Below are 19,422 nucleotides of genomic sequence, written 5' to 3'. Positions count from 1 at the left end.
ATGCTGCAAATATTATCAGGATTAGAATTGCCAGATGACCGGGGGGGGGTTGGGGTTGGGGGGAGGTAGGGAAGGTTACCTGTCCTGCTATTGCAGCTTTACCTGAAGTTTGATCTGCAGGAAACAGCAGGTGAAGCTTTCCCCCATACTGTATACAGAAGGCTAGAATATTGGCAGGTGGAACTGCTATAAAAAGCAGCAGAGGAGCGAGGTCTGGCAAACAAAGTTGGCAACCCTAACTGAGTTTTTCCTTCTACGGTAGTTAATTGCTTTAAGAGGTACAGTCCAATGCAAACACCTAAGCCTATGTATGGATGCAGGTGGCGCTGTGGGTTAAACCACAGAGCCTAGGGCTTGCCGATCAGAAGGTTGGCAGTTCAAATCCCCACGATGGGGTGAGCTCCCGTTGCTCAGTCCTTGCTCCTGCCCACCTAGCTGTACGCTGGCTCCTTTGGCTAATAAAGCGAGATGAGCACCGCAACCCCAGAGTCGTCCACAACTGGACCTAATGGTCAGGGGTCCCTTTACCTTTAAGCCGATGTAACTCAAATTCATCTAGGTAGTGCCCCACATGTTAAGGTTACCAGATTTTTTTCAGTGAATCCGGGGACACTTTTCAACTTCAGTGGATTTTGTATGGGGACTGTCCCTGGGAAACGGGCGTCTGGTAACCTTACTACATATGCTCTGGGGGTATTGCCGCAAGGGATTAAAACAGTATGTTCTGAGTGTTGAAAGCACTTAAGGATTACTGAGAGATCTTTACAACACTCTTAGAAGGAGGGCCAGTGTTCTCACCCCTATATTGCAGAGTAGGGATAGTCTGGGGCTGAAAGGACTGAGGCTGACATGAAATACCGTATTGGCTTGCCTAAGGTTGACTGATTTGGCTAAGATATAAGATCTCAGCTGCCTCTCTGCTCAGTCTCTGAGACATTAGTCTATGGTAGTGCTGATTTGTATAGACGGGCAGTATTTTTTTGAAAAAAAAACTTGAAAGTGAGCAGGTAAATAAATACTTAATCTGCATTTACTGTTGTTGGGTATTTAAATACATAAAGTAAGCATGCAGCCTGGGTGGTTCTTCTCGTCTATGTAGAGATATAATTACAGGTGACATCAATGCAATACAGCCGATTCCTTTAATCTTTTAAAGATTTGTGTAAGTCATCTGTCACCATATATACATACCAAGTTCCTGCATGTGTGCGTGGTTATTAACATCTCTGTTTTGCTGTCATCTTGTTTAAAGGGAGCAGCAATATAAAGACAGGGTTGCCAAGTTGCTAGAGGTAGATTCAGATTGGTCAGGATCCAGGACTGAATGTCTTAAAGGTTCTATCATCATCACCACCATCATCATCATCATCCATCTGCAGTCAAATATTGGTTGCCAGTTTCATTACCAGATCCTAGTCTTGTGGATGTTTAGAAAGAGCCATTCCCTTTGGAAGCCCGTCACTTCACTGTGTCTTATTCATAGAATCATAGAATTGTAGAGTTGGAAGGGACCACGAGGGTCATTTAGTCCCTGCAATACAGGGATCTCTTTCAGAAGTGTGCTATCGCCAAAGCCACTTACCTGTCATAGCATGTCTTATGCTAAAGGCAACTCCTTGCAAAGAGTAATTGGCTGTGCTGAATAATTGCAAACCTAACCTCAGCTGCTGCAAAGGAGCAATCAGTTGTAATTTATTTTCCATTATATTTTGCTCAAAAAAGTAAGGTTGGAATGCTCTGAACACCCCCCCCCCAAAAAAAAGAAAGAAAGAAAGAAAATAAAATAAAGTAAGTTGGTTTTTCTGATATACCCGTGAAGTTACGGAATATGTTTGGTAATCTTGAAGATGATCTAGGTCAGCTAATCTTCAATCTTCTCGACTGAGAATTGTCTCAGTGATGCAGAATGCATGGAGGCCTCATCTACATTCTATCGAGCACCATTTCCCCATTTGCCTTCACATGGCACACTCAGTACACCTGCCTCGAAAAAGTCTTCATTCAGTGTTGATCACTGATTCTTAAAGAAACATTATCCCCACCCCAACCCACAATAACCTGTAATTTTTTGGGTGGCTTGAGAGTACACCATTGTCTATTTGGTCCATAGGCCACAGTTTTAGTATCATTGACATTTAGTACCACTGTTTGGAAGGTACAATTTAAAAAAAAAAAAATCAACCTTTTAAAATGTCTTGTCTATTTGGTTCTTTGCCTATTTGGGAGCGGCCTTAAAGCTATATTTTAAACAGGTAGCAAAAGAGATCCATTAATAGCAATTGTGTGTCTTACCATGCAATCCTAACCATGTTGACTCAGCTCTGTTGAAGTAAATGGGGTCAAGATTCTGGCCTTAATAAATCAGACTTAGGCCTTAATTTTAATTTTGAATCCTTGCACAACCGTAATTTCTAGGATGGTTGTGGATAGTTCACACTCCTGTTGTTTCAGACTTCTTCGCAGGATTGCCTACAGTCATCACTTGACTCCTCTATGGCTCCTGGCTGCAGGATGCTGGGAGAAACAAATCACAAGTCTTGGTGTGTCTGTCGGAACCTAGGCTTGGAATTTGTTTGCCCCAAACAAACCATGAGCCCAGGTTGGGATAAGATGACAAGTCAAGGCTTGTGGCTTCCCATATGGTATAGCCAGGAGGCAAGTGGGGGACCTTTGAGCAGTGTGCACCAGCATTCTGCCTGTTTGAAGCAAACCATAGTTACAGCATTAACAATGCTTTAATGTACTGTGTGAACACAGCCCACTGGGAGTTCAGTGGGAGCTGCTGTTGATCTCTGTGTATAATCTCCTGCGTTTCTGCATGTAAACATACGCTTGGATTCTGATTTGACAACTGCTCACATGTACAGGGAACAGAAAGTTTTGTGAGGCAACCCGGATGCACACTACAGAATTCAGTATGCCTTTTAGCATTATATATGGCTATTAATCTCACTGAAACCACGCTGGTGATACTACAGTAGTCAAACTAGTTCTTATGAAATGTATCTGACCAGAATAAATATTTCTGTGCATTCTAATCAAAGCTTTCCATCTGGGATCATTTTGTGCTGGAATGTAAAACCATTAATTAACCAACAGAGACCTGAGTCACTCCTGTAGGCAAGGAGTTGACATGATGAGTAAAAAAGGGTTCCTAGCCCTTAATGAGAACTGTCTACCTTTACAACACATATTTGAAACAAAATGCTTGCCTTTCCTCATATTGGGTGTTTCTCCCTATCAAGTCATAAGTGAATTAAAAACCTCTGCAAGTGCAAATTTAAGACTGCTTAGACAGAAGCAAAAGGGATTCCTTTTTAGGGTTGATGGGAAGGAAGGGGGTGAAATAAATGAAAAGCAACTTTCAAAGCCTGGTACATGATATAATCAAGATTAAATTGCAAAAGAACCAGAATATTTTAATAGCATTTGTTGGTGTTACCCCATAATAGAGAGAAAGGTGATCACATGTGGTCTAAAATAAAAGGGGATGACTGTTCTGTCCTTCCCTGCCCAATAGGCACCCCAGATCAGCATTTACTCTTAAACTGGAACCAGTTAAAGACAGAACTCCATAAGTGGTCCCTATGAGCCTTGGGATGAAAACTCCCATTGGCAACTGGGAGAGAGCCTTTCCCCTCAAGCTCAAAGTTGTGTCCCATTCCCTGCATGAACAGTGGGGGGTGGGATGAAAAAGAGGGTCAGTGGGCACGGCTGTGCTCCCCCCCTCAATATGTTTCCAGTCATGTGGAAGATAATGCAGGAAGGGAGTCAAAAATGACTTCCAAAATGCTGTAGCTAATGTCTGTGTGTCTTTACCCTTGGTTGTCTATGAACTCACGCATTTAGGTCAGGGCAGTCAGCATCATATTTAAAGTTTGCAGACTTCATGAATGCATACCTTGCAAGGTTTTCATAGATGATGACTCTCTAGTGTGGTTGTAGCTCTGCAGTTGTCTCGCTAAGGATTAGTGCTCCAGGAATATTCTGTATTGCTATCTGGGTAGGCATGTTTACATGTGTGTTTTATCTGAAACAGTGGCAGACAAGTTACAAAGAATCAGCTTAGCTCCAAGTTGGGTCTAGTCCCATGAATTTAAAGCAAAGAGGATTGTTTGTCTTCAGGATTTACTGGAAAGATATAATTGTCCTGTATATATTCACACATGTGCATTACATGTTGTGTGCCAGCAGCAGATTTAGGGCAGTGTGGGCGGTTCCCCCCTACAGGGCACCAAGTTGAGGGAGTGCAAAAATAATGATAATGTTAATGATACCTATATTTGTATGGGTACCTACTGAGAAGATCCATAAAAAGCAACTGCACCAAAAGGAATTATTGTGAAAATAAGATATATTCAAGGGGGGGGGGGGCACCAAAATTTGTCTTCTCCCAGGGAGCCCTGTTACCAAAGTCTCCCCCTTTTTGTGCATTGAATAGTTTCACTTTGAAAGACCCAGGGACAGCATGTTGAAACCTGCTAAGATGGCATATGTCTTGTCCCAATACATTGACAAAATGCTCTTAAAACCACTCTCAAAATCTCCCCGAAAGGCAAAACTGGGACAGTGATATTCAAGGAATGAATATAAGGAAGTGAGGAACTGGGACTCTCCCCAGGAAAACAGGGGTGATTGAAATGTATGGGGATGTTTTCCATTTATTTCCATAGGCTTTGAAGCCAAGCCCAAGGTGAGCGGAGTTAAGGAAAAAAATAATTCTACGTCAAGAGGCGTCATGCCCAAAATTACATGGTTGGTGTTTAAGGTGAAGTTCTGCAAAAGGGTTGATTTGTACTTCCTTGCGGCCTTTAAGTGATTATGCAATGCGAGTACAATGTTGATAGCCAGCTTAATGCCTATCTTGTCAAATAATCCACAATAAGAGGCCACTCTTATATCTGCGGCATGTTTTGTCTTGTGCATTAAAGCGAATGCAAGTGATCTGTCATTTGTATTTTGCTCGTGATAGAGTGAAAAGTCCTTTAACTTCAAATGGGAAGATTAGTAGCTGTTCAGTGAGTAAATATGTACACTTTCTTTAGCAATTTTTGTTTGAGGGTTGTTGGGTGTCCCCCCCCCCCTCGCTTTTTTGTTTGTTATATTCAAGGCTTTTTCACCTCCGTGTGGACCCATTGGAGTCGAAAATAAATTGGGCTTAGCTGCCTCTTTATGTTTCCTTTAATGACTCAAGCTGAGTGTTTGTATTTTAGGGAGTCTTAATTGCCTGACATTGAAATGGTCACACACAGGCTTTGAAGTTAACACCCCATTAAGTTAAAAGTGGGAAGTTCGTGCCTCTGATGGGGCCTTCTTGTTGGTCTGTATGGTTGCAAGACTCTAAACAAAACTCCCTGAAACTGCACAGTGGTCTCATTTGTGCTGTGTTGCTGTTGGTAATTGCAGCAGCAGTGGAATACTCATTTTTTAAAAATATTGATCTCCAAAAGCTCAGATTCTCGGTCAGGGTGCAGCCCTGCCCAGATCTCAAACCTGAGGTCTTCTCTGATGAGGAGCAAGGTGAGCAGGACCCTCCAGCAGATCTCCACATGGCTCCAACATACCCTCCAACATTTCTCTGACAAAAATAGGGACATCCTATTCCATACCCTCCAATATTTAGGACACCCTAATAAAAAGTGGGACATTCCGCGATCAAATCAGAAGCCAGGACGGCTTTTGTAAATCCGGGACTGGAAAATAGGGACACATGGAGGGGCTGCTCCAATAACCCCGAGGGACCATTGGACTTGGACAATCCTGCCCCAGAACTGGAGGTCTCTTTATCATCTGCCTGGGTTCCTGGCCAGTTCCCTCACTCACCCATCCACAATCTCCCCTTTGACAAGTCAGGCAAGAGGAATAGAAGGCTTTTAACAACACTCAGCACTCTTAACAAACTACAGTTCCCAGGATTCATTGTGGGAGGGAGCCTTGACTGTTTAGATATGATACTGCTTTAAATGGATAGTGCAGATGGAGCTTTTGGCAAGTTGCTAGATCATATATTTTTATTCAGTGGCATGGAATCCATAGCATCTGCTTGTCATTTAGTGCCAAAGGTATTAGGTGTGAAATGTGGGAGGAGATATGTGCAATGGTCATGGGTGACTACTTTTACAGACAGTAACTGGAATTTGTAAACTGCATTTATTCTTCTTTAATGATTATTTTATTTTGTTGTTTAAGTTTTTTGTAATCCACCCAGAGAACATCATTCTTCATAGGCATATAGATATGGATTACACACACACACACACACACACACTTTCCCCTGGGGTCACGAGGGATAGAGAATTGCTTTGCCAAAGAAATGGGGAGGGGAGGGGGCAGAACAGAAGCTGAAAGTATATCCAGACTATCACTATTTGTGGGATGGATTTGAGCACATACTGGAACTTTAGGTTCAGGTTTAATAGATTACAGGGCTGTGTCACTTTGGCACAACAAATTCTATATTTTAAAAAAGAACCAGTCTTTTTGCAGTTTGGAAAGTGATGGAGAAATGCATTGAAAAGTGTGGGGTGAGCAAATGCCCAACAGGAAGACGTATAAACACCCCACAAGCTAATCAGGATGCATGCAGGACAAATGCTCACTGTCATAACAGACCCACAAACAAATCAAAACAAATAGTCAGTAAAGACCAGATGCAGTCTAACTCCTGAATAAGCTCTGTGCAAGCGGATCAGCATGAATGCTCAATAAACAGGACATCTGAAGGAACCTTGAGATTCTCAGCATGTTAAATGGCATTTAAATAACTAGAGACTGAACCAAAACATCTCACAATCCCTGAGAATACCTACAGCCCTGATTGTAGTTTCGCCTTTTCACAGCATATTTAGAACAAGAAGAAAACTTGGAACATTATGGTACCAGAGGGATGCTGTATTTCTCATACCTGAAGATAATTAGCAATTTTTTAGCAGCATAATCTTCAGTCTAAATAGGCAATTAGACAAAATAATTATTTGCCTACAAGATGCTTGTAATAACTATAGTACCTGAAATGCTTTAGCTGCTGCCAATCCTAAATGTTTCTGGTTTTGTATCCTAGCAAGATGGCTAATTTTAAGGATTTTAATTAATTCCCACACTCCAAAGGATTTGATTTATGCTTACAAAGCCTTCGAAAGGCCTGGTCCTCATCTCTCTTCCCATGTTTTGTAGGTGAGGTCGAGAATGCACCGTTTACCCGCAACATTCCCGTGAGGGCTCATCATGGCTGAGCAAACCTAGTAATCATACATAATGGGTTGGAACATGAGGTTCACGAGTGGAACTCTATACAGAAGTTCCTGCTCTTGGCGATTTTCATCAGGTTTCCCTTACGGAAGCTCATCTCCCCCCCCCCTTACTTTAGAGCAGTGGTTCCCAATTAGCTAATTACTGAGGACCCCCTATTTTTCAAAAGCTAAGCCAAGGACCCCCTACTTTTGAAAATGTTGATAACTCTAAGGTAGTTACCTCAGCAATTTTTTGAACAAAATGTGGGGTAGCCCCAATAAGCAAAAGATTTTAGGTATACTAAAAAAAAGACCATAAAATTTGTGATATTACTATGCAAAAATGACAAAAAAAATAGTTGGGGGGGAGGCAAGGGATGAGGCTGCGGACCCCCTGGGTGCATTCCATGAACCCTCAAGGGTCCCCGGATCCCTAATTGGGATTTAGAGCATGGGTGACTTTTTGCATACCCTCCAACATTGCTCCAATGAAAGTAGGAACATCCTATTAAATAAAAATAAAAATAATTAATAGCTGCTGTTTCTTGTTTTGTTATTTATACCCTACCCATCTGTCTGGGTTGCCCCAGCCACTCTGGATGGCTTCCAGCATATATAAAAACATAATAAAACATTAAACTTTTTTTTTAATAAAAAAAACCTTCCCTATAGAGGGCTGTCTTCAGGTGTCTTCTAAAGGTTGTATAGTTACTTCTTGGCTCAGGGATCGCATAACTCCATACTCTCCAACATTTCTCCGATGAAAATAGGGATGTCCTAAGGACATTCGAGGATCAAATCAGAAACTGGGACGGCTTCTGTAAATCTGGAACTGGCCCTGGAAAACAGGGGCACTTTGAGGGTCTGCTTCTGGAATGCTGAGGGAGGTGGCACAGGAAGTTGTGGGGAAAGAGGAAATAGGCAGGCATTGCCTCCCAGTCCTTCTGTGAGTGTGAACTTCCATTCGATCAAAGCCCCCTCTGTGGACAGGAAGGGCTCTTCCGTGAATGGAAAGGCGTATTTGTGGAAGGGCTGCGCTGGATCTAGCCCACTGTATAATCCCTGGGGATGTGCACAAATCACACCAGAATGCTGATGCAGTGTGGCTGACCACAAATCGTACACATTCCACACTCATAGTGTTTGCTTTGCCATATTCTGAGGTGTAGGCCTTGATTTTGGATTAATAATTAAAAGAAATGTGAAATGTGAAATTCCAGAAGGATTAATTTGAAGGTGAATTTGAAAATCCCAGATTTTGTTACCACTGTGCTTAAAACTACAGCTTTCTAAAAAGCTAAACACACGCACACACTGGTCGCATGACTCCTAGTGTGTAGATCATGCTTAAAAAATAAATAAAAATGATGGGGATTCTAAAATTAACTTCCTGGCAAATAAAAATGCACTACCATACTTCTAACAAAGTCAACCTTCACTTATTGATTGATGAGCCCATTTGACAAGTCACATTTCAGCAGACCTCATTGTTGCACTGTGTTGCAACAGGGACTTCTAGATTCAGATAGATTAGCACACAGAGACAAATGTTGCAATCTTTTTTTTCACTTGGGCAAAGCCTCCCAAAGATTTATATAAAATGATTTATCATAAAATGAGGTTGAGAATGGCAAATCTATCTATATTTTAATTCAGAAGATGGGTTGCACATTTTGACATATTAATTTATGCTGCTGCTGTTGTTGTTGTTGTTTAAAAAAAGTTGTGACACACCTTCAGCCTTCAGATACAGGATGGAGGGTCGAAAAAATTAAACAAACAGCATGATATTTGAAAGCTGTGCACAGGACTCCATATTCCACAGTTCTCCCTGAGCAACATCACCTGTCCTCCAAACAAATTGGGTTAATTGAGGACTCTGGCTTTCATTTTATAAAATCGTCATAATTGCATCTTTTTTTAATGGCAGGTTTCTAGCCTTTCCAGTAATTCTGGAAATGTAGCTCTGTGAGGCAAATAGGGGTCTCCTAACAACTCCCTAGTAACTTGGGATATGCGGATGGCACTGTGGTCTAAACCACTGAGCCTCTTGGGCTTGCCGATCAGAAGGTTGGCGGTTCGAATCCCTGCGACAGGGTGAGCTCCCATTGCTCGGTCCCAGCTCCTGCCAACCTAGCAGTTTGAAAGCACACCAAAAGTGCAAGTAGATAAATAAGTACTGCTCCGGTGGGAAGGTAAATGGTGTTTCCATGCGCTGCTCTGGTTTCCCCAGAAGTTGCTTAGCCATTCTGGCCACATGACCTGGAAAAACTGTCTGCGGACAAAACGCCAGCTCCCTCAGCCTGTAAAGTGAGATGAGCGCCGCAACCCCAGAGTTGTCTGCGACTGCACTTAACTGTCAGGGGTCCTTTTCCTTTACCCTTTAGCAACTCCCAGCATCCATGACAAACTACAGTTCCCAGGATTCTTTGGGGGAAGCAGTGCCTGTTGAAGTGAGGTACTAGTATTGCTTTAAATGTGTGGTGCGAATGGCTCTGTACTTTTATGTAGCTTCTGATATTTCAAGGTTCCACTTTTTATTAGATTTCTCAACTAAACCATGAATGTATTACGAAATAAAATTGGCAGGGAGTGTGTGTTGAGCTGGTAGGAGAAGGGAAATAGTTATTTTCACGGCAGTACAGAGTTTATAGTCTCTGTGTGTACTTTGCATGTCTCAGAGTCTATGAGTATAAAGGTTGTATTCTCAATAACAGGATTATTCATTGATGATGTAGTAATGATTGTACTTGTCTTTTGGTTATTAAATTGTTTGCTTTGCTTGCTTTGAATGCCAACCAAAAGTTAGTCATAGCAATTCTTGGAAAGGATGTGAACAAACTGGTAATGGAAGCAATAATAATTTGGTCATAACAGCTACTTTGGAAAAGAGCACTTTAACCAAGTCCACATTTGATCTGGATCTCTGGGTTTTATGAAAAATAGCTGCTTATCATAACCTTTGCATTGCTGAGCATTTTCAAAAAGCTGATGCTTAAGGCTTAATTGTGCACAGACAGACGATCTTATGCAGAGGGTCCTTAAAATGCTGTGTGTGGATATATGTGTGTGTGTGTGTGTGTGTGTGTGTGTTTGCGGCACCTTGGCCCATTAAGCTTGCTTCATACATTATAGAATGAGCATATATAAGACATTAATGTATGCAACAGATGATGGTTCTTTTGGGGGTGGGCAGGGACTGTAGGTAGCACTGGCTATCTTTTCAGACAATGTTTGATCAATTGACTTGGTTAAATATTGATCAAATAATGGTAATTTATAGCAGTAATTTATGAGAACTGTGACAAAGAAGAGAGAACAAGATGTTGATTCTAATTACCACAAACAAGTTAGTTAATAATTAGCATTTTTAGTGCTTTTTAAAAAAAGTGGTAAAAGCCCTTTACACACACTATCTAAAGCAAGAGCGGGGAACCTATTTTTTTTAAAAAAATGATATTTATTGAGAATTTTAAGGTTACAAAGAAAAAAGAAGGAAAAAACAAGAGAAAGAGAAAAAGAAAGAAAAAAGTAGATAAAAGTAACAATTAAACAATACAAATCAGTAAAAACCAAAGTCAAAAAGAAAAAACAAAACACACAATACATCAAAATCAAAAAGCAAAAATAAACAAAAAATTTAAAAACAAATCCAATATTCCCAGATCCTTAACTGTCATTAACTTATTTCATCGACCTCCTCACACCTCCCTTTTTTGTATTCTAGTTGTTAATTATCTCAGCAAATCCTTTCCATCTTTCACAATATTCTGTCATTAAATTACCTTAATCTATTTTAACCTTATCTTACCATAAAAAACCCTAAAACTTAAAACTTAAATCTTATTTATACCAAATTCTCTTAACCATAACATATTCTTACATAATTCTTTTTAACATTTCTGCTAAAGCCAAATAATTTCATTCCAACATTTTTCTAATACTCATTAATTTTACGATACTTTTCTAAATAAATTTTTAAAACTTTCTTCCAATCTTCATCCATCGTCTCTTCTTCCTGGTCTCGGGTTTTGTCAGTTCTTTCTATCCCATCCATCTAGTCCATCAACCTGGTGACCTTATATCTGAGGCTCTTAAATCTTTTCCATGTCCCTTCCACAGGTCTTCTTCATGTTTATACCTGTACTTTACTTTGTCTTCTCCTTTCACTCAGGGAGACTCCAGCTTGACAATATTTTTGTCCCTTCTCGACAAGTCAGCCCCTTTTCCATAGTCAACACTGAAATCCATGTGATATTTAAAGGCATGTTTCAAGGTCCCTCCAAAGTTAAAGGCCCCCACAACTCCGAGCTCCCCCCGGCTCAAAGCCAGACTTGAAAGGTCAAAACATCCCTGCATAGGGGGGTCTATCCAGCCCCCCATCTCCAAGCCAAACTGGACTCCATCTCTCCAAATCTGACTTTTTCCTGGTTCGTTCGTCAAATCCAACAACGCATGTTCCTGCTGGGCCACAGCTCCCTCCATCTCTGCCACCCGAGGTCCAGCAATAACCTCCTCCCTCATCTGATCTGTCAAAGCACATTCCTGGATTAATTCCTGAGTGGGTTCTATATAGGTACCCACTGCCTGTCCAAAAATTCCGATTGCAAGAGTCATCAAATCCATCTTCTCATGTAACTGTTCCAATAAAGCACTTGTCTTGCAAAAGGCAAGCACCAGAGCCTCCGAGCACATTCTTGTTCAAGGTCAAAGTCTGGTCCCACAATCTTAATCTATTACAGCTGCAAAGCTCCCCAGTTCGGCTTTAATAACAGTTTCACAAGCTCCCTCTAGGGGAAACAATTTCTATTTGTATCCATTTTTTTTTTAAAAGCAGATCTAGCAACAAAGTTTCCCCTTTTCAGATATTTTGTCAATATTTTGTTCCTTTTAAATGCGAAGGGGAACAATGGAATCAGTATGTTTCTCTTCTTTTAACTATCTGTCAAAAACGTTTGTCCATAGTCAATGGACTTCCCCAGAACGTCTGTCCTGACACCCCGCTCCCAGGTTCAAGACGGTGGAAAATTGCCTTTCTTTACTCTCTCTTCTGCAGGTTTAAACAGTCTAAAAAAGGTTCCCCCCCTTCTCCTGCTTCCAAGGGGGGTTCAATAATTTTAAATGATGAAAATTTGATCCTTTACAGACGACTTTCTAAACTCTAGCTTGCCGTGTCTTTGCTTCAATCTATCTACAAAAGCGGAAGGCGGACTTCCTGTTTAGACCTTCCCGCTTCAGTGCCAAATTATAAAGTTTCTTAATCCAATTTTCCGTTCTACTCACGGGCAGTTGTTTAAAATCCAATTGTCCACAGGAAAAAGTCAGTGCTCTCCGGCAACAGCAATGCGGCTTCACTCCGTGAAAGAAGCAGTCGATTCAAAGCACCGCGCCACTCACCCCACGTCGCTCCGGATCCCCAAAACAGGGTTTCCCTGAGAGTAGGGGAGGCGCAAAGGTGCCAGCCGAATCCCACGTCCACAGGCTTCTCCCGCCTGTGGTTTTTGATGGGTCTCCGCCTCGCTGTGGCGGTTCAGACCCTGTTTTCCACGGAGCGGATTCCTCCCGATCGCAGGAAATCCGCCATTGCCAGAGGCGCCAACCCGGAAGTCGGGGAACCTATATTTTGAACTGCCCTGAGATCTTCGGATGAATGGCGGTATATAAATAACAACAATACTAATAATAATGACGTTGTTGGACTTAAGCTCTCACCACCAGCCCCATCCAGGGTGACCACAGGTCAGAGATGATGGGAACTGTAATCCAGCAAACATCTGAGGTGTGGGGGTCACAGGCTCCCCAACCTGATCTTGTACAATTCTTACAACACCCATTTGAAGTAGGGCCAGTATTGTTATCCCCATAATGTTAGACAGAAGGGGGCTGAGTCTGAGATCATAGTGGCTGGACTGAGGCTGCTTAGCAAGTCAGTGGCTGAGGTGAGATATTATCAAGGAATGGACATGCCAGCTCACACATTGTGCTTTTAGATACTATGCTCTGCCAACTCTCTAGGTACCCACTGCAACATACTTTGCAGTGTTGACAAGATTACCGACAGGCAGGAAGTTAAGGCACTGTTTCCACGGTTTAGTTGAAGATCATAGAAAATGTACTTCTACTGCATCCTAAGCCCACAATCTTGCCTTTTATTTTTGACCAAATATTTGATCGATATCTAGCAGGAGATGACTCCTTGTTCAAACATTATTAGTCACAAAATGGGGGAAGGGTTTTTTTGTGTGTGTGTGTTTTAATCCGCTTTTCCTCCCCAAAAGAAAAAGTACTGGGGGTAACCTCTCATAATAGCCCTCCCCCATGTTTTCTTCATTTGGTTGGCTGTTAAGCAATATCTTATTACCAGAGGAATGCATGTGTTAAAACAGATGGGAGCCAGTTCATGCCTTTATCCTTTTGTAATAACAACTGTGTCTCCTTTTTGCCTTGTCTGAGGGCTGATTCACAGTCATGTATCTTCCTCACTTGCTGATGTAACATCAGGTGATGATTTGCATGGCTGGATGGGCCACCAGAGATAGGACACTGGAGGTAGAACATTTGTAGCATCAAAAGCATTGTTTTCCAATGGGGCTGACTCAGGGAGGAACCAAGGGTTTGCACATGCATGAGTGAGCCTTGCATGTGGCAGATGGTATGGTGGGGCAGAGGGGCTTACCTGGCGGGGGAGAGGCAAGGTGCTGGGGAGGGTGGCATGGCGCAAACGCATTGGCAGGAGCGCTGGACTGGATTGGCCGTTACCTTTGCACCGTGCCGATCTCACCACCATCCTTCCCCTCGTGGTTGGTAGTGGTGACTCACCTGCTGGAAGGTCACCTGAGTGCTTCAACCCTACCCCACTGTCGGCTGCTGCTGTTTAGGGAAGCTTTTAATGTTGAATAGGTTATTGTATTTTAGTGTTCTGTTGGAAGCCATGCAGAGTGGCTGGGGAAACCCAGCCAGATGGGCGGGGTATAAATAATAAATTATTATTATTATCTGCTGTATACAAAGCATTATACAGTATAGTGTAACAGACCCTCCAAGTGTCCCTACTTCCCAAGAACAGTCCCAGATTTACAAAAGCTGTCCTGGTTTCTGATTTGATCCTGGAATGTCCCGCTTTTCCTTGGGATGTCCCTATTTTCATCGGAGAAATGTTGGAGGTATGCAGCCCCCGACCCAAGGAGATAAGTAACTGTACAAGCTTTAGAAGACATCTGAAGGCAGCCCTGTATAGGGAAGTTTTAAATGTTCAATGTTATGGTTTTTATATATGTTGGAAGCTGCCCCAGTGTGGCGTTCAGAGTGACAACCCAGTCAGATGGAATAGGACGTTGGAGGGTATGATGCGAGGCAGGGTGCTTAACATGGTACCCTCCAGATATTACTGAACTACAGCTTGTATCATCCCTGACCATTGGCCATGCTGGCTGGGGCTGATGGGAGTGGAATCAAGCCATATCTGGAGTTCCCCATGTAGTCCATCCCAGGGGTGGTGGACAGAACGTTTTTGAGTTGGGCCGCAGAGGCCCAGAGTCAAATCCCCATTCAGTGATGACCCATATTGTTTATCATTGGGCCAGTCCCATATTTTAGCTGTGAATAGTGTTGACTGGTCCCCTTTGCAACTGGTAGGGAGTAGACAGAGAGTCCAAGCAGCAGGTAAGGCCAGGAGCTATGACAGCCACTCCCTGACTGGTTGTAAGTAAGAAGGCAGACAGATGGTGGTGGGGCAATGCCCCATTTGCCCTAAATGGAATGGACTGTAATGATCATGAACCTACTTTACAAGTCTGTAGTGAGGATAATATGGGGATAAACCCCATGGCTGCTACCAGAAGAGTTCCTGGGGGAAAGGGCAAGATAAAAATATGAGGTGGAATTTCGAAGTTGCAAGAAAACACATATGATGTAATAATAATAATAATAATAATAATAATAATAATTTATTATTTATACCCTGCCCATCTGGCTGGGCTTCCCCAGCCACTCTGGGCAGCTTCCAAAAAAATATTAAAATACTATAATACATCAAACATTAAAAGCTTCCCTAAACATAATAATAATAATAACAATAATACTTTGTATTATTCCGCCTGTTTGGGAGTTCAAAGCACTTCATGTGCATTAGTTCAATAATGAATGCAAGGCAGGTAGATTTGAAGCTACAAATCCCCAGTTAATTTATTCTAGAGTTACTCTATTAAAATCACTGACTCCTCAGCACTCCCTGAGTTGCTGCATCCTGATTGTTTCAAGTGTCCGACTTAAATCATGGAATGTTGGTTTTGCTACTATAGCATTTTGCATTTTGCTCCTTTACTACCTTTGTGAGTTCTGTAAAACACAGTTTTGCTTATTCATCATGGGTGAAATGAGCTGGTATTTTTCCTGGAAGGTTACAGCTCCAAGTGCTTATTTCATGTTTTCTATGTTGTAACACGATCTGTTATGATAATTTTTAAAAGAGAGAGAGGTACTTATTTCATGTGTATTCTCTGCAGGCTCAACTAAATTTAAGCAGCTTTTCTATAAAATATAGGTTTAAAGGCAGGGGGGATGCTGGCAGGGGGAGTATTGTTAGTTTCTGATCTTGAAAACATGTGCAGGAAACCTGAGAATGTGCCAGTTTCTTTTGGTAGGAAACTTGTAGAATTTCTGTAGTATTTCTTTTGGGATTACATCACAGTTTCATTTAATTTTTAGGATAAGACTTAAATTCAATATTTGTATATAAGCCAGGGAAACTGTACCATAAACAGAGGAATTTTCTAGTGAGTCAGAGTTCCAGGAATCCCATATTTACTTAAGATCATTTATGTGAGGACTAGCTAGAACCATTAGTCATCTGGCTATGATTTTTTTTTTTTAACCTTTGCAGGTTAATTGCATTTTCAAAAAGTGCGCTTAAGGCAGTGCCCAGAATATATGTATATATCTCCTGATTTCAAATTTCTTTCTAGATATCAGGGGAGGCATGTCCCATTTTGCCGCTTGAGGTGAATCAGGAAGTGCTGTTTTGCCCTGCTGCTCCTGCCACCATATACCCGCTTTAGTCACTGCCCCATGCCCTGCCCCATCTGCTGCTGACAGAGAAGCAGCTGCACCACCGGTGCCAAATTTGAGCAAGGGCACACTGATTTGGGGTGAGATTTCACCACAAACCATGTGAGATCTTGAGTGCTCTGCAAGATCTCACCATCCTTCCGAAAATTGGCACCGATGATGGTGATGCTTCTCCACCAATGGCAGAGGCGAAGAAGGAGTTGGTGGGGCACCTATGGGCATGCTGTCTGGGGGACTTCTGGTGCCTGAAGCAGCCTCATGGTTGGGCCAGCTCTGCCTGATATTCATGGATATACAGTGGTATATCCCCCTCGACTGTCCTCGGGTCCAGTATTGGACCACTTCAACTGGATATCCCCAGCCGATGTGGACAGACTCCTCCGAGCTGGAAAGCCCACCACCTGTCCTCTCGACCCGTGCCCGTCTTGGCTGATTAGAGCGTGTCCAGACGAGGTGCAGGCCCTCCTGGGGGATATCATCAATCTGTCCCTTGGCACTGGGACATTCCCAGGAGAACTGAAGGAGGCAGTGGTGCGCCCGCTCTTAAAGAAAACATCCTTTAGATCTATCCAATTACCGCCCAGTTTCGAATCTTCCGTTCCTGGGTAAGGTGATTGAGAGAGCGGTTGCTGAACAGCTTGGTGGGTTTCTGGATGAAACATCGGCTCTGGATCCATTCCAGTCCAGCTTCCATGCTGGTCATGGGACTGAGACGGCTCTGGTTGCCCTAACAGATGATCTTCGTAGACAGCTGGATCGAGGTGGGTCAGGGCTGCTGATTCTTCTAGATCTGTCAGCAGCTTTCGACATGGTCGATCACGAACTCCTGGACCACCGCCTTGCCGACGTGGGGATCCAGGGCACAGTCCTTCAGTGGCTGCGCTCGTTTCTCTCTGGTCGGGGACAGAGGGTGGCGCTTGGGGAGGAATTGTCATCGCCCCACTCCTTGGTGTGTGGAGTACCTCAGGGTGCGATACTCTCCCCGATGCTTTTCAACATCTTTATGCGCCCCCTCGCCCAGCTTGTCCGGAGTTTTGGGCTGGGTTGCCATCAGTATGCTGATGACACCCAACTCTATCTGTTGATGGATGGCCATCCTGACTCGGCCCCAGACACACTGACCAGATGTTTGGAAGCTGTGGCTGGATGGTTACGTGGGAGCCGGTTGAAGCTAAATCCTTCGAAGACAGAGGTCCTGTGGCTGGGACGGGACGATATGGGATTGGGGGGGCAACTCCCATCTCTTGAGGGGGTGCAATTAGTGCCAGCACCATCCGTTAAGAGTTTGGGTGTAATCTTCGACACCTCCCTTTCCATGGAGGCGCAGATTGCAGCTACAACAAAGGCGGCATTTTCCCATCTCCGCCAAGTTAAGCAGTTGGCTCCTTACCTCTCTCGCCCTGACCTAGCCACTGTGATCCACGCGACGGTCACCTCCAGACTGGATTATTGTAACTCGCTCTACGTGGGGCTGCCCTTGAGACTGACCCAGAAACTCCAGCAGGTGCAGAATGCTGCAGCGAGACTCCTTACGGGGTCTTCGCTGCGAGATCACATTCACCCGGTGCTATACCAGCTGCACTGGCTCCTGGTGGAGTACAGGATCAGGTTTAAGGTGCTGGTTTTAACCTTTAAAGCCCTATACGGCTTAGGACCCTCGTACCTATGGGACCGCCTCTCCTGGTATGCCCCACAGAGAAATTTATGGTCTTCAAATAAAAACATCTTGAAGGTCCCAGGCCACAGAGAAGTTAGGCTGGCCTCAACTAGAGCCAGGGCTTTTTCGGCCGTGGCTCCGATCTGGTGGAACACTCTGTCACAAGAGACCAGGGCCCTGCGGGATTTAACATCTTTCCGCAGGGCCTGCAAGACAGAGCTGTTCCACCAGGCCTTTGGCAAGGGCACAGCCTGACTCCCTCCCTCGGCAATCTTCACGGAGCTCTGGCCCAATGGTTGCCAGTGGCTTGAATTAATTAATTTTATAATGAATGATTTTAGAGTGTTGTTTGTGCTGTACTTTTGTACTGTTTTATTGTTGTTAGCCGCCCTGAGCCCGGCTTCGGCTGGGGAGGGCGGGATATAAATAAAATTTATTATTATTATTACCTCAAGTTACAAATACCTCAGGTTTCAAACGCTTCAGGTTACAAACTCCGCTAACCTGGAAGAGTTACCTTGAGCTGAGAACTTTACCCCAGGATGAGAATGGAAATTGTGTGCCGGTAGTGCAGCGGCAGCAAGAGGCTCCATTAGCGAAAGCACGCCTCTAGTTAAGAACAGTTTCAGGTTAAGAATAGACCTCCAGAACGAATTAAGTTCGTAACTAGAGGTACCACTGTACAGTATATATTTTTTATCATGTAAAAAGTTGGCTTAAATAACAGATCCACTAAAAATGAAAATATCCACAGATGTGATGTTGCTATATCTATTGATGATGAAAAGCCAGCTTAATCTTTTAAGGCATTTACTATAGACGTATTTGAATGCGGGATCAGATTAAAGCAGAAAACACACAGATTTGTGGAATAGTGCTTTTGCCAATTTACTCCCTCCCCGATCAAATCGACTTGGCAAAGGAAGAAATAACCAAAGTAAAATGCTGCAATCTTTGAAAAAATCTCTGTAGCAATTGGCTGTAAGAGCTCTTGCTTCAATATATTGAATTAAGACCTTTGTAGCCATGGGCTCAGCTGCCAAGATGTCACTGAATGTTTATGAGCATTCCAACCACTCAAAACTTTAAAGCAAAAGTGTCACCTAGGGAAAGATGAGTTTGTGTGGTGTTGGGTGGAAGGAGTAGACAGAAATGGTGTTTATCAACTTTTAGCTTGTGTGTTGTATAGTGGGCACAAGCAGATGTCAACCTCCCCACCACCTCCTTCGCTCCCTCCATCCTGGTGAGCAACAGGGACCCCCCTAACAGGAAACTAGAATAGCAGCTCCGCCCCACCCAGCGAGCCACTTCTGGTAGAGTGGCCTTGTGCCCTACTTTACAGAGGACTTTCCTACATGAGAAGGACCCTTGGAGGCCAGCCCTCTGTTTGAAGGAATCTTCTGCTCCAAGAGCTATCTGGTCCAAGTCTGGTTTGCAGATAGAATAATTGCAGGAAGGGAGAGCCAGAGG

The 19,422-nt window shown here is 43.2% G+C and overlaps 1 protein-coding gene across 3 annotated transcripts in view; it reads left to right on the top strand.

Moving 5' to 3' along the window:
- Nucleotides 1-19,422, top strand: part of ARID5B (AT-rich interaction domain 5B) — a 182,154-nt gene that overhangs the window by 18,620 nt on the left and 144,112 nt on the right. The gene's annotated exons all lie outside the window — the stretch shown is intronic.

Source organism: Podarcis pityusensis, assembly GCF_964106645.2.
Source record: "Podarcis pityusensis genome assembly, chromosome: 5".
In the NCBI taxonomy this organism is placed as follows: domain Eukaryota; kingdom Metazoa; phylum Chordata; class Lepidosauria; order Squamata; family Lacertidae; genus Podarcis; species Podarcis pityusensis.
Note: the sequence above shows the minus strand (reverse complement) of the source record. Positions and strands in the feature narration are given on the sequence as shown.